The following is a 15,456-nucleotide window of genomic DNA, read 5'->3' on the forward strand; positions in this document are numbered from 1 at the left end:
TAAGATTGAGTAACAGCTTTTGCTGATACTCCTGCATACGTGCGTCCCTTTCTATGGCTGGCATTATTTCGCCAAATTTGGACTTGTACCGGGGATCTAATAGTGTGGCAACCCAGTAATCATCATTACTTCTAATTCGGACAATCCGAGGGTCATGTTGTAGGTAGTGCAGCAAGAAGGCGCTCATGTGTCCTACGCATCCATGCGGACCAAATCCTTGCTGTGTTTGTGATAACCGTGCTTCCTTCCTCTGACATCTCCCCCAACCTCGTTCAACTGAAATTTGACCAAGGTCTCCCTCATCTGCTGAGTCTTCCATGCCCATCGCCAGTTCGTCCTCCATTTGTTCCTGGTCTTCTGCACCTAACTCAACATTTTGGCTACTACCATGCGCCCTTGTTAATCCCTCTCCCCCACCGTCCCATGCCTGCCGCCTTGGTGATGCTGAACGTCTGGACCTTGTAGATGTTGGTATCCTCTCAATATGAATCCTCCTATACTTCCTCCCCTTTCTCTTGTCCCAGCACCTGACTCCGAATAGTGTTTAGAGTGTGCTACAGCATGTAAATGACTGGAATTGTCAAGCTGATAATGGCATTGTCAGCGCTAAACATATTCATCGCCATGTCGAAACTGTGCAGAAGGGTGCATAGGTCCTTGATCTGAGACCACTCCATCAGCGTGATCTGCCCCACCTCTGCATCTCGTTGGCCTAGGCTATACGTCATAACGTATTACACCAGGGCTCGGCAGTGCTGCCACAGTCGCTGCAACATGTGGAGAGTCGAATTCCAGCATGTCGCCACATTGCATTTCAGGCGGTGAACCGGCAGGCCGAAAGACTTCTGTAGCGATGCAAGTCGGTCAGCTGCAGCGGTTGAACGGCGGAAGTGAGCAGACAGTTTTCGTGCCCTGTGCAAAAGCCCATCTAGGCCGGGATAGTGGGTTAAAAATTGCTGGACAACAAGGTTCAACATGTGAGCCATACAAGGCACGTGTGTCACCTTGCCCCGGCGAAGGGCCGCACCCAGGATTCCAGCATTGTCGCATACGGCCTTCCCTGGCTGCAGGTTGAGTGGAGACAACCATTTACTAAACTCGGCCTCCAGAGCTGACCACAACTCCTCAGCTGTGTGACTCTTTTTTCCCAGACATTTCAACGTAAAGACCACCTGATGCCTTTGAGCTCTTCTGCCAGCATAGAAAGGAGGTGTGCGGGATTCCTGGTGTGCAGTTACAACGCGGGTGGCCTAACCACACAGGCTTTGTGTGGAGGTGGAGGACGCAGACAAGGTTGAGGAGGCAGAAGCAGTGAAGGAACTTCGACATACAGAGGATTGATGCAAAACTCATGGGGACGGCAAGACTTGTACAGCAGACCCTTCTCCATCTCTCACCATAGCTACTCAGTGCCCAGTCAGCGACATGTAATGCCCCTGTCCATGCTTACAGGTCCAAGTATCGGGGGTGAAATGCACCCTGTCACACACAGAGTTTCTCAAGGAAGCGGTGATGTTCTGTGCGACATGCTGGTGTAGTGCAGGCATGCCTTTCTTGGAGCAGTAGTGGCAACTGGGCATCCTGTACTGGGGCACAGCGATGGACATAAGGTCTCATAGTTTCATAGTTTCATAGTTTTTAAGGTTGAAGGGAGACTCTAAGTCTATCTAGTTCAACCTGTAGCCTAACATGTTGATCCAGAGGAAGGCAAAAAAAACCCAATGTGTCAAATAAGCTCCAATGGGGAAAAAAATTCCTTCCTGACTCCACATACGGCAATCAGACTAGTTCCCTGGATCAGCACCCTGTCATAAAATCTAATATACATAACTGGTAATATTATATTTTTCAAGAAATGCGTTCAGGCTCTGCTTAAATTTTACTAGTGAATCCCTCATTACAACATCATACGGCAGAGAGCTCCATAGTCTCACTGCTCGTACAGTAAAGAATCCTCATCTGTGATTATGATTAAACATTCTTTCCTCAAGACTTAGCGGATGCCCCCTGTTCCAGTCGCAGGCCTAGGTGTAAAGAGATCTTTGGAAAGGTCTCTGTACTGTCCCCTCATATATTTATACATTGTGATTAGATCCCCCTAAGCCTTTGTTTTTCCTAACTAACTAACCCCAAGTTTAATAACCTGTCTTGGTATTGCAGCCCCCCCCATTCCTCTAATAATCTAGGTCGCTCTTCTATCTACCTGTAAGATTATGCTATTTATAACCTTCTATACTTTTGCTAACAAGAAATGCATCCATTCCTCTCTTAAATTCATTCAGTGAGTTGGCCATCACCACTTCCTCAGGAAGAGAGTTCCAGAGCCTCACTGCTCTTACCGTGAAGAACCCTTTGAAGAAAATCCTTTGTGTGCACCAGGCGGAAAGGCAGCATTTCTGTAGCCAACAGCTTGCAGAGGGTGAAAGTCAACCTCTTAGCTTTGTCATGGCTAGGAGGAAATGGTCTTTTAATTGTCCACATCTGAGGGACCGAGATCTGGCTGCTGTGCGGTGATGGCATTGAGTAGGGTGCCCCTGGAAAACTGCTGGTCTGTGAGGAAAGTGCAGGCGGAGACATGATGTTGCCTTCATCCAACGTTGGTGCTCTCGATGTCTGAAAGAGCTCTACACCAGCATCTGTTTCCCCTTCCAAAACAACTGATGACCTGCCAATCAAACTGCCTGTTGCGGTTAAAGAGGTGGAAGGTCTGCGTCGAAAAGCATGTGTGACAGCTGTCCCCACAGTCATAGAGGATGAAGAGCGCGCGGATGCACTTCAAGAGGCAGACGGTGGTTGGCCTGCTCCGCTAGGCTGCATTGCAGAACAGTGAGCTTCCCACTGGGACTTATGCTTGTTATTCATGTGACGGTTCAAGGACAAAGTAGTCAAACTAGTGAGTTTTTGGCTCCTACTTACAGTTTGGCAACAAATCTTACAGATCACATGAGTTGGGTGATCCTTTGCGATGTCAAAAAAGTACCAGGCTAGGCAACTATTAGAGCCCATGCGACCTGCAGAGCCACCCCGACTTGTGCTCAGAGGCAGAGTTATGTCTGAGGATGCAGTTATTGACGTGCTTCCAGTACTCCGACTCTGTCCAGGAAGGCGCAAGGTAACCTCGTCGTCAGTCGCATCCTCCTCCACCGCCTCTGCTGACCTCCTCGAGTGCCTGACTGTGGGTTGACAGTAAGTGGGATGTACAACCTCATCATTAACCGGTGTGTTTGCACTCCCCTCGTCCTCAGACCTAACCTCTTCCTGCCCTGACTGAATAGTTAAGTTGTCATTCCAATCAGGTATCTGAGTCTCATCGTCATCAGTATGTTCCTCATTGTCTCCACCAAGAGGAGTTACAGTTTGGGAATCAGGGTCTACATTATGCTCAGAAACTTGGTCATCAGGGCCTGAATCTGACTCACAAAGCTTCTGGGCATCACAGCAGATCATTTCCTGGTCTGTACTCATTGTAGCTTGGGAGCAGACCTCTATTCCCAGGCTATAGTGTGACTGAACAGCTCTGAAGATTCACCCATCTCTGTTACACCATACTCTGCAGGGCGGGTGGAGACTTGAGAGCTGGTAGAAAGCAAGTGCGATTGGAGTGACAACTCAGAGGACTGTTGTTTTTTGGATGTTGAAATTGAGGTGGAGGAGAGGCCACTTGTTGGAGCACTTGAGATCCATTCAAGCATGTTCTTTTTTTTGTACATCATCTACCTTTGTTAGAGTTGTTCGGTTCCGTAAAAAAGGGATCACATCAGATTGTCCACGGAAAGTAGTAGACATCTTACTTTTGCTGGAAGATGGCCTTTCTTCAGCAGATGTTACTGTAGCTTTACCACCTACCCCATGGACACAAACGTTTTCTCCCTTTCCAACACACCTGTTCCCCTTCCACCAGCATTTGTCCTTTTGCAACTCATTTTGTTTGTGACCAGATTGGACACTTAAAATGTTGTAGCAAAAATGGAGAGGTGGTGTACAATGTAGAGGTGGTCTAGCTTTATAGACAGTTGAAGAACCAACACTGACTATCCCAGACAATGAAAGTATGGCCCTAACAATGGCAGCACTTTTGGCAATTAAAATTTCGTAGCACAAATGGACAGGTGGTGTACAAAGCAGAGGTGGTATAGCTAAATTTTCAGCAGAGGAACCCTAACATAGTATCCCAGACAATGAAAGTATGGCCCTAACAATGGCATCACTTTTGGCAATTAAAATTGCGTAGCACAAATGGACAGGTGGTGTACAATGCAGAGGTGGCATACCTAAATTCTCAGCAGAGGAACCCTAACGTAGTATCCCAGACAATGAAAGCATGGCCCTAACAATGGCAGCAATTTTGGCAATTAAGATTGCGTAGCACAAATGGACAGGTGGTGTACAATGCAGAGGTGGTATAGCTAAATTGTCAGCAGAGGAACCCTAACGTAGTATCCCAGACAATGAAAGTATGGCCCTAACAATGGCAGCACTTTTGGCAATTAAAAACCTCGAACGTAACTCGAACTGCCGAACTTTTAGCAAATCGTTTGAGTTCGTCAAACGACTCGAACACCCCCCAAAATCACTCAAACATGAAATTGGCGAACCATTCGATTTGAACATTGCTAATCTCTATTAAAGACCCTCCAGACCCCTGCCATGCCGGTCAGGATCCAGACCCCAACTGCGCCTGTAAAGACCCTTCAGACCCCAGCTATGCCAGTCGAGACTCTGCAGATCCCCGCTACACCAGTCAAGACCCTCCAGACCCCTAGCACCATCCAGCAAGACCCCGCTATCGATTGCATCATCTTTTAGGCTATGTGTCGATGGTGCTTTTTTTTTGCAGCACAAAAAAGCATGACTTGGCAGGAAAAAAGCTGCTGAAAAAATGTGTTTTTTTTCATACATTTTTGCATGATTTTTCACATGCTTTTTTTCATGCTTTTTGTGCTTTTTTTGGTCATAGCGACCGCGGGGTTCAGGCATTGTACCCCCGAGATCGCTGCCGGATCTCTGCCTGATGTTACACCGGGGACCTGGCTCTCTCTGTTCACAGCGGTGCGCGTTCCGCTTCCGGCAATTTAACCCCCTGAATGCTGTGATCAGGGCGGTCACAGCAGTGAAAAATCAGGAAGAGGGATCTCTTACCTCTCCCTGGCAATTGAGTCCCTGGAAACTGATCGCTGCATTGCTTTGGTCACTACCATGACGACCCAGACTTACTGAACCACGGATTACCTCACAGACAAGGGCACCTATGTCTCTGGATATCCCTCCAGAAAAGACCTCGAGGCCTAGGTGCAGGGAAACCCGGTGACTTCACAAGGTGAATCGCGTTCGTTCATGCCAGTGGATCTGCAGGAAACCCCAGTGACCTGCTGGCATGAACGCAATTCACCTTGTGACATCATTCAAGTTAACTGCAGTCGCACGTGAACGTCCAGCTGTGACAGTCTCTAACCTGAGTGACGTCACCGCTGATCGCGGCTCACTCTCTGCCTGCAGTTACACCGTTCGGTCATGTTCCATGGTCAGGTGCTGTAATTTCAGATATAGCAGTACTGGAATCATCGTGGGACCTCGTGTGGATTACGATTGACCTTCAGAGGTGTTTTAGGGCTAATAAAGGGGTGAAAGAGGGTATTTCTTTTACTTTTATTTCAAATAAAGGATTTTTAGAGTGTTTATGTTTATTTACCCTAGAACGTGCAACCATAGAAATCTACACTTTCACATACCTGGGGCCTTTTAGGCCTACGTACAAATAACATGGAGTAAGTCAAATAGAAATACTTTTCAAAGTTTATTTGAGATGTGAATATTTCAAAACATTATAATTATGTGCATAAAACAAAAAAAAGTAATTACACTGGCTTAAAACGCCCAATATCTGCATTCTATATAATTCTTTATATATATATATATATATATATATATATATATATATATACAGAAATGCTCAGATTTCCTTTCCTTCTTTGCTGGACAAATATAACAGCGCTTTCTTTTTTTTTTCTCTTGGCTCTGGATGTTTCTGAAAATGTATACCACATCGGATCATAGCTTTCCGTAATTTGCCTTGGCAGGCATTTCGTGTTGCTTCGCTCCATCATGGTAGGCATCAAAAGTTCATAGCAAAGTTCCGTCAAGAATAGATGTCTCTTGTCCTTCCTGTTGGCATGGAATTCTGGATGAGTTTCACTATAAACAATATAGTTATTGAGGGCTGACACATCAAGGATATTATAAAAAATTACTACAGGCCAACTTTTTGTCTGCCTCTTACACGAATACTCTCCAATCATTTCATCCATCTAGTCCACACCTCCTTTTCTTTTATTATAATGTAGTATGATTTCAGGTTTCTGTTTCCTGTCATCAGTGTCAATATTTCCATCATGATGCATTGTACTCAGTAATATCATGGATTTTTCTTTCTTTGCTTTATAAGATACCATTGTCACTTAATTGCAGAAACCAAAGACACTCTCATAAAGTGGTCGCTTAGGATTGTGCTTCATGATTGGAGGAATTTCGCGGCGGTTTGGCCTCATAGTACCAACATGTGTTTTTTAAGAAGCAAAAATTTGCCCAGTTCCAGATTGGTAAAGTAATTGTCCATTGTTATATTTTTTCCAGAATTGAAAATTGGTACTGCAAGTGTTTTTGCTATCTCAGAACATAGGTCTTTCTGGAATGGAGCATCAGCTTGTTTGCCACAGTAAATCAGACCATTCATGCCATAATAGCTTGTAGAATCACACATCCAGAAATTTTTTATGCCATACTTGGCAGGTTTACTGGGCATATACTGAATGAATTTGCAACGTCCCCTAAAGGCAAGAAGTTGCTCATCCACTGTCACATTGTCATTAGAATTGTAAAGCTTTGTACAGTTTTTGATGAAAAGATTCCAGATGTAGCTAATAGGGGCTAATTTATCTGTTTCCAACCTCACAATGAACAGGATGTTGTCTGTCCTCCTGTTCCTGTGTGTTCATGACCTGCGATGATGTCAGAGACACATCACTAGATATGAGCGATATTCGGGGTTCGAGGTTCGTCAATTTCATGTTCGAGGGATTTCGGAGGGTGTTCAAGTCGTTCGACGAACTCGAACGATTTGCTAAAAGTTCAGCAGTTCGAGTTACGTTCGAGAATGGTTTGATCACCAAAAGCGTGGCTTTTCACAGTAAGTATGTGCGCACCTTGCATAACAGCATGCATCCTGCGTCCCCAGCACAATCCCTCTCTCTTTCCTACTCACCGATCACGGGCGTCTCACTGCACGGCTGTCTCAAATCTCCAGCGGCATTTCCTCTTTTGAAAATGGCTGCCGCTTCATTATTCAATTAGTTATTCTGTGCTTTTCCCGCCCACCGGCGCCCATGATTGGTTGCAGTCAGACATGCCCCCACGATGAGTGACAGCTGTCTCACTGCAACCAATCACAGCCGTCGGCGGGCGGCTCTATATCGTGCAGTAAAATAAATAAATAATAAAAAAAAAATGCGTTTCCCCCATATTTGATACCAGCCAGGATAAAGCCACATGGCTGGAGGCTGGTATTGTCAGGATGGAGAGCACCACGTCATGGGGAGCCCACCACCCTAACAATATCACCCAGCAGCCGCCCGGAATTGCCGCATCCATTAGATGTTGCAGTCCCGGAACTCTACCCAGCTCATCCCAAATTGCCCTGGTGCGGTGGCAATCGCGGTAATAAGGAGTTAATCATGACAGGTGTCTCCCCGAGACACCTTCCATGATTAAACTGTAAGTGAAAGTAAATAAACACACACAACGAAAATCCTTTATTTGGAAATAAAGACAAAAAACCACCTCATTTACCTCTTTATTAGTCCCCAAACAACAATCCAGGTCCGAAGTAATCCACAGGACACTGTCAGCTCTGCTAAATGAAGATGACAGGGAGCACCGTAGAACACCATCGCTGTGTCCTCTCCACGTAGCACCTGAAGTGAATCGCGCTGTCACGAGAGACTTCAGTCGGCAATGCATACGTCAAGATTACCAAATCTGCCTATGATTCTCATTAGAGCCAGTGGATGAATGGTTAGAGCTCTCGCCTAAGAAGCATTAGTTCATGAGTTCAAGTCCTGGCCGTCTCGGGAAAGAATTTTTAATTATTACTATTTTTAATTTTAAATTATAATTATTATTTATTTATAATTATAATTTAATTTAATTTTGCACTGAGGGGAGGATGATGGGGGTTGTAGTGCCTGCGGTGATGATGGTGGTTGTAGTGCCTACGTGTGTGCGGTGATGAGTGTGGTACTGCCGGTGTTTGGCCGCCCATCCGCCCATCCATCCATCTTTGCAGCTGAACAATCTGCTTCTAGATTCTCTACTGCAGTGTAGCGCTAAAGATTACCAAATCTGCCTATGCTTTTTATTAGACCCAGTGGCTCAATGGTTAGAGCTCTCGCCTAAGAAGCATTAATTCACGAGTTCTAGTCCCGGGCGCTCCGGTAAAGAATTTAATTTATTTTAAATTATAATGATTATTTATTTATTATTATAATTTAATTTAATTATGCACTGAGGGGAGGAGCTGGACATCAGCCGTGAGACGTGGGACACACCTCTAAAATCTGAGCAGTTCACGGAATGAGGCTGCATTGCTCTCTCCTCTCTCTCTTCTCTCTCCCCTCTCTCTCTCTCTCTCCCCCTCTCTCTCTCTTGTTCTCTCCCTCTCTCTTTCTCTCTCTCTTTTTCTCTCTTCTCTCTCTCTCCCTCTCTCTCCTCTCTCTTTTTCTCTTTTTCTCTCTTCTCTCTCTTTTTCTCAGTCTCTCTTTTTCTCTTTTTCCCTCTCTCTCTTTCTCTCTCTCTCTCCTCTCTCTTCGCTCTCCTCTCTCTTCTCTCTTCTCTCTCCTCTCTCTCTTCTCTTTTCTCTCTTCTCTCTCTCCCTCTCTCTTCTCTTTTCTCTCTCCTTTCTCTCTCTCTTTTCTCTATCTCTTTTCTCTCTCTTTTCTCTATCTTCTCTCTCTCTTTTCTGTATCTACTCTTCTCTTCTTTCTCTCTCTCTCTCTCAGACCTGGCGATGATCAGCTGATGTGGTCACCTGACGGAATCAGCTGACACAATAAGTCGAGCGGTGAGGCCGGCTTTTTACCGCCCGGCCGGCTAAACTATCAGCTGATGCTGTCGGACAGGAATCTGCACTGAAGTGTGTAGTTTTTTTTTTTTGCACTGATGCATCTGATTGTATAAAAGCCGTTCATACAATCAGCTGCTGTGTCATGTGATTCAGGCCCTTGAACCTGACACATCATCTGATCGCTTTGCCTTCCAGCAAACCGATCAGATGATATTGGATCCGGATTGGACGGCGCGGGACCCTTGACCCAGGATTACTGCGGAGGGGGGTTCTTTATTTCAATATAGATGGAGTCACTAATTGTGTTGTGTTTTATTTCTAATAAAAATTTTTTCTGTGTGTTGTGTTTTTTTTTTTATCTGTACTAGAAATTCATGGTGGCCATGTCTAATATTGGCGTGACACCATGAATATCGGGCTTAGGTCCAGTTGATAATATAAAGCTAGCCCTAACCCCATTATTACCCAGCGGGCCACCCGTCACCAGGGCAGCTGGAGAGTTGGATACAGCTCCAGAAGATGGCACTTCTATGAAAGCACCATTTTCTGGGGCGCTGCAGACTGCAATTCGCAGCAGGAGTGCCCAGAAAGCTTGGGCACCCTGAGCTGCGGATTCCAATCACCAGCTGCCTAGTTGTACCTGACTGGACACAAAAATTGGGCGAAGCTCACATAATTTTTTTTTTAAAATTATTTCAAGAAAATAATTTAAAAAAAATGGGCTTCCCTATATTTTTAATTCCCAGCTGGGTACAAATAGGCAGCTGGGGGTTGGGGGCAACCCGTAGCTGCCTGCTGTACCTGACTAGCATACAAAAACATGGCGAAGCCAACGTAATTTTTTTGGGGGGGACAAAAAACTCCTGCATACAGTCCTGGATGGAGTAAGCTGAGCCTTGTAGTTCTGCAGCTGCTGTCTGCTGCCTGTCTGTATGGAGGAGAGCAGACAGCAGCTGCAGAACTACAAGGCTCAGCATACTCCATCCAGGACTGTATGCAGGAGTTTTTTGCCCACCAAAAAAATGACGTGGGCTTCGTCATATTTTTGTATGCTAGCCAGGTACAGCAGGCAGGTTTAGGCTGCCCCCAACCCCCAGCTGCCTATTTGTATCCAGCTGGGAACTAAAAAAAATAGGGAAGCCCTGTTTTTAATTATTTCATGAATTTCATGAAATAATTAAAAAAAAAAATCGCCATGAGCTTCGCCCCATTTTTGTGTCCAGCCAGGTACAACTAGGTAGCTGGGGATTGGAATCCGCAGCACAGGTTAGCCCGAGGTTTCTAGGCCCTTCTGCTGCGAATTGCAGTTCACAGCCGCCCCAGAAAATGGCACTTTCATAGAAGCGCCATCATCTGGTGCTTTATCCAACTCTTCCAGCAGCCCTGAAGCCGGGTGGCTTGCTGGGTAATAATGAGTTAATACTAGCTTTGTTTTACTAGCTAATATTAAGCCAGAGATTCTTAATGTCAGGCAAGTTGGACCCGGCCATTAAGAATCTCCAATAAAGGGTTAAAAAAAAGACACCACACAGAGAAAAAATACTTTAATAGAAATAAATACACAGACACACTTAGAGACTCCATGTTTATTACTCCCTCTCATCCCTCCACGATCCATGGTCTTCTGTCTTCTTTCTCTTTCAACCCATGCAGCTCTGCTACATCAGACAGCACTGCATGGGAGGAAGAACGCTACTGCTCCCGTGCAGTCTATTCACTCAGTGAGTGAGCAGAAGCTGCGTGCTGTAAGCGGTGACGTCACCACTGACAGGTGGTTGCTATAGCAACGGGGATCTCCGTTATTCACTGGTCTGTGGCGTCCAGTCTTTACATGTGGGCTGACTCTGTAAAGAGCGCCCACATGCAGGAATGGGGAGTCGAACATGTGCCAGAGTATTTGGCCGGTACACGGAGATGCTGGAACGATCACCGCGTACCGGAGAGATGCACTGACAGGACCTAGCATGACGTCATAGCCATGTGACCAGTCTGTAGCCAATGAGATAATAGACATGTGACTGGTCACATGCTATTTTGACGTCACGATAGGTCCTATCATCAGTGCTGGTTACCGGGAGGACGCAGTGATTATCGGAAGGAGACAAGAGTGCAGGACGCGTCACGGGGACCTGTAAGTGTTATGGGAATGTTTATTAACTGTATGTGTACATGTATAATGTGTTTTTATGTGTTTGCCTCCCATTGTTTTCAATAGGGTTCGAGTGGTTCATCTAACGGTTTGTCGAACGTTCGTCGAACTGAACCTCCGTTCGACGAACCGAACCGAACTCGAACGCTAGGGGGGTGGCTCATCTCTACGCATCACTTTGTGAGGGAGCCTCCCTCCGAAGATCACATGACCATGTAGTCAGGGAGAATCCACACTCTTCCCAGCAACAGCAGAGTCATAAAGACTGAGTATTAAAGACAAAGTCTTCCCCAGCAACAGTACAGACAAAAAGACTGAGGATCACATGTAAACCAAGTACAGGCCTAAAAGGCCCCAGGTATGTGAATATGGGGTAGTTCCAAAAAAGAGTTGTTTTACTGAAATGCCTATAACATAAAAATATATGAACAACTGGAAATTACTAACAACTATATACCTGAGGAATACCTAGAGTTTCAAAATTCTAACTAAAGTAATCTTGCTGAAAATAGAAAACAAGCAACCTAGCAGGCCTGTGAGGCCCCAGGTATGCGTTCTAGGGTTAACTTACAGAGTAGTAATAGGTGTCATAGATGCCTGCCATCACTAATCTAGAGCTTAGTGGCAGGTGTGGGCTGTTATTAACCTCTTATATTACCCCAATTGCCACCGCACGAGGGCAAGTGGAAAGAGCCGGGTAAATCGCCGAGCTTGTCACATCTAATGGATGCAACAATTCCGGGCTGCTGCAGGTTTATATTCTTTGCCTTGGGGGTGGCCTATTAACCATAGAACTTCCCAGGCTGAGAATACCAGCCCCAGCTGTCGGGCATTATCATGACGGTGTATCAAAACTAGGGCTATTGCACGCTTTTTTTAAATTATTTATTTAAATCATTTTGAAAAAAGCGGCATGTGGTTCCTCTTATTTTGATACACAGCCAAAACAAACATACTGCTGGGGGCTGCAGCTTTTAGCCGCCTTTATCTGTGCTGGTATCAATACAGGGGGAGACTCTACGCCAATTGTTTTCTTTAATTATTTACTTTATACTACAATATAGACCCTGAGACAGCGCCTGTGATTCCAACCAATCAACAGACGCTGTCTGGGGGCGGGGTCTGACTGCAGCCCATCAGATAAGCCGGTGGGTGGGGAAAGCAGTGAATATTCATTAGAGTTAATTATCGGGCCCGGAAGTAGCACTGCAGCCATGGAAATGCTGTAAGTATGTACTGCTTTAACCCTTTTGCTTCCTTTCTTTTTTACAGTGCCCAATCACAGCCATGCCAATACTTGACATGGCTAAGATGGGCAGGGAGAGGATGGTTTTTGCCGATCATTTACCGATCCTTTGCAAGATCTTTTACGGTAAATGATCGGATGTTCCACCCCGATCCAGCCAAAGATCGTACTATTTTTTCCAATATTTGAGGATCAGGATTCACTGCTTTCCCCACCCATCTCTATCGCAGTGAACCCCTGTGACGTCAAAAAGCACATAAAAAAAGGATAAAAGAAAGCAATGTTGGCATTACACTTGCGTTTTTTTACTGCCTTTTTCATTGACTCCATTGAAGTCAATTGGTGAAAAAGCAGGAAAAAACACTAAAGCAATTGACGTGTTGCTTCTTTTTTCAACAAAAAAAAGCAACCGGAAAAGAAGCAACGTGGGCACAGCAAGTAACGATTCTCATAGACTTTGCTGGCATGATTTTCCTTGTATTTATTGATTAAAAAAAACAAGGAAAAACACTAGAAAAATGCACAAAAAAATGCCATGTGGGCACAAGGCCTTGTGGTTATATTTAGAGATTCTATGAATCCATAAATATTCCCATTACATTAATCAAAAGCCATAGCCAGACCAATGTGCATGAAGGACACTATAAGAGGGCTGCCTAAAAGACAGCCTGGTCATATGTTGTAAAAGGATTGTCATTTTTGCAATTCTTTCAAGTGTGAGTGTCATTTCAAATTTTTGGGCTAATTCCTCAATTTTTGGATAATTGAAGGAGCAGAAGATGAGCACCGTTCCCTTGCCACTCTGTAGACAAACCAAACACAAGTTCTATGGAGCCCATCTTCAGTTAAAAAAGATTTTAAAATCTCAGAAACAACACATTGGCAAAGTAGGGTGCACAAAGCATGTATTGTGTCACATAAAGTTCCAAAAACTACATATAATATCACATTACAGACCCATACAACGTGGATCTGTACAGTTATGTTCTTGAGCATCATTATGTATGCTGCTGAAATAATTAAAGTCACTTTGAACCATTTCTGCTAACATCAGTCAAGCATGATGGAGAATTAGTAAAAGTTTGGGGATATATAGCAACATCTGCAGTTGGTGATTAGTTTTTCATTAAGGACATTATGAATTCTGATAATTATAAACAACAAAACAAATTGTAATACATCATGTAACACCCTCTGGACAACATTTGATTCTACAGAAAAATAATACATCCAAGCATGCTGCTGCGAAGATCAAGTCATACATAAAGGGAACCTGTCACATTGCACAAACAGTCCGATCTATGGACAACATGGTATAGAGAAGGACAAGCATTTTTTCTCAGCCATAGGTTTGTATCTGTTTCCCATCAGCCTCTAATTACTCTGAACCCCTTGCCATACAGAAGAGAGCGATGAGGCAAAACCACTCCTCCTCAGAAACTCCCAAGGCCCCTTTACCAGTAAAGGTACCAAATTGCGGATGAAAACCGTATGCAGCAAAGAATGGTGACTTGCCAGTAGACTCCAGTTGATAATTTTTTAATGCACATTCGGCCAACAGTAAGATACTCAATCATCCTGGTTCTTGGAGACAAAGCATCTAAGGTAAGTTTCAAAATTTTCATTTATGTGCTCAGTCTGACCATTCAACTGGAAGGCAGAAGAGAAAGACAACTGTACCCCAAGTCGAACACAAAACGCTTTCCAAAATTTGAAAACAAACTGGGTTTCCCAATCTGAGACCACATTGGAAGGAACCCTGGGACGCTTCACAATCTCATTGATGAACACCTGAGCTTTGCCATTAGGAAATGCCGGTCACACGATGAAATGTACCATCTTACTGAACCTATCCACAACTACTAAAACTACATTATTTCTCTAAGACAAAGGTAGTTCAGCAATGAAATTCATGGATAAATGCATCCATGGTCTATTTGGGATAGCCAATGTCAGAGAGATCCCGACGGACGAGTATGTATTACCTTGGAATGTGCACAAATACTGCAAGCAGAAACATGGTTAACCACATCCTGATACAACCTCGGCCACCAAAAATGAAGTGAAAGGAGGTCCAAGGTTGATTTACTACCTGGATGACCCGCAAGTACAGTATTGGGATTTTCCCTGTTTTATGTGGCACAAATAACCTCCCTGAAGTGCAAGAGGCTGAGGCATCCTCCTGAGTTTCCAAAATCTCACCCTCCAGGTCTGGACACAAGGCCTAGATGACCACCACCTTCGGCAAAATGGGTATAGGGTTCACATCATCACTACCACCAGTGAAGCTCTGAGATAATGCATCTGCTTTGATATTTTTAATTGCTGGACAGTACAGTAGGTGGCAGTTAAATTAAACCTGGTTAAAAACAAATACGATCTAGCCTGCCTAGGATTGAAACACTTGGCAGACTCAAGATATGACAGGTTTATATGATTTGTGATTACAGTAATGGGATGCACTGCCTCACCAGCCAATGACGTGAGTCCTCGAAAACTAACTTAATCGCCAACAGTTCTCTATTGCCAACATAATAGTTTCTCTCAGCTGAAGACAACTTATTAGAAAAGAAAGCACATGGACACCATTTACCAGGAGCTGGACCTTGTGACTACACTGTCCCAACCCCGACCTCCGATGCATCAATCTCTATGATAAAAGGTTGCAAAACGTCAGGCTGACTGAAGTAGAGGTGCAGTGGAAAAACATGTTTTTAAAGAGGAAAAAGCCTGCTGGGTGGAGTCTGATCATTTAGAGAAATCCAACTCTCTGTCATGTCAGTGAGAGGCTTTACAATTACCGAATAGTTCTGAAAATATTTCCAGTAACAATTGATAAACCCAAAAAAGCGCTGTAACTCTTTGAGGTTTCTGGACGATCCAAGTCAAGTACCTTCTCTGGATGTATCTGAAAACACACCTCTCTAGTTTGGCATACAGTTTGTT

This window comes from Anomaloglossus baeobatrachus, chromosome 12, assembly GCF_048569485.1.
Source record: "Anomaloglossus baeobatrachus isolate aAnoBae1 chromosome 12, aAnoBae1.hap1, whole genome shotgun sequence".
NCBI lineage: Eukaryota > Metazoa > Chordata > Amphibia > Anura > Aromobatidae > Anomaloglossus > Anomaloglossus baeobatrachus.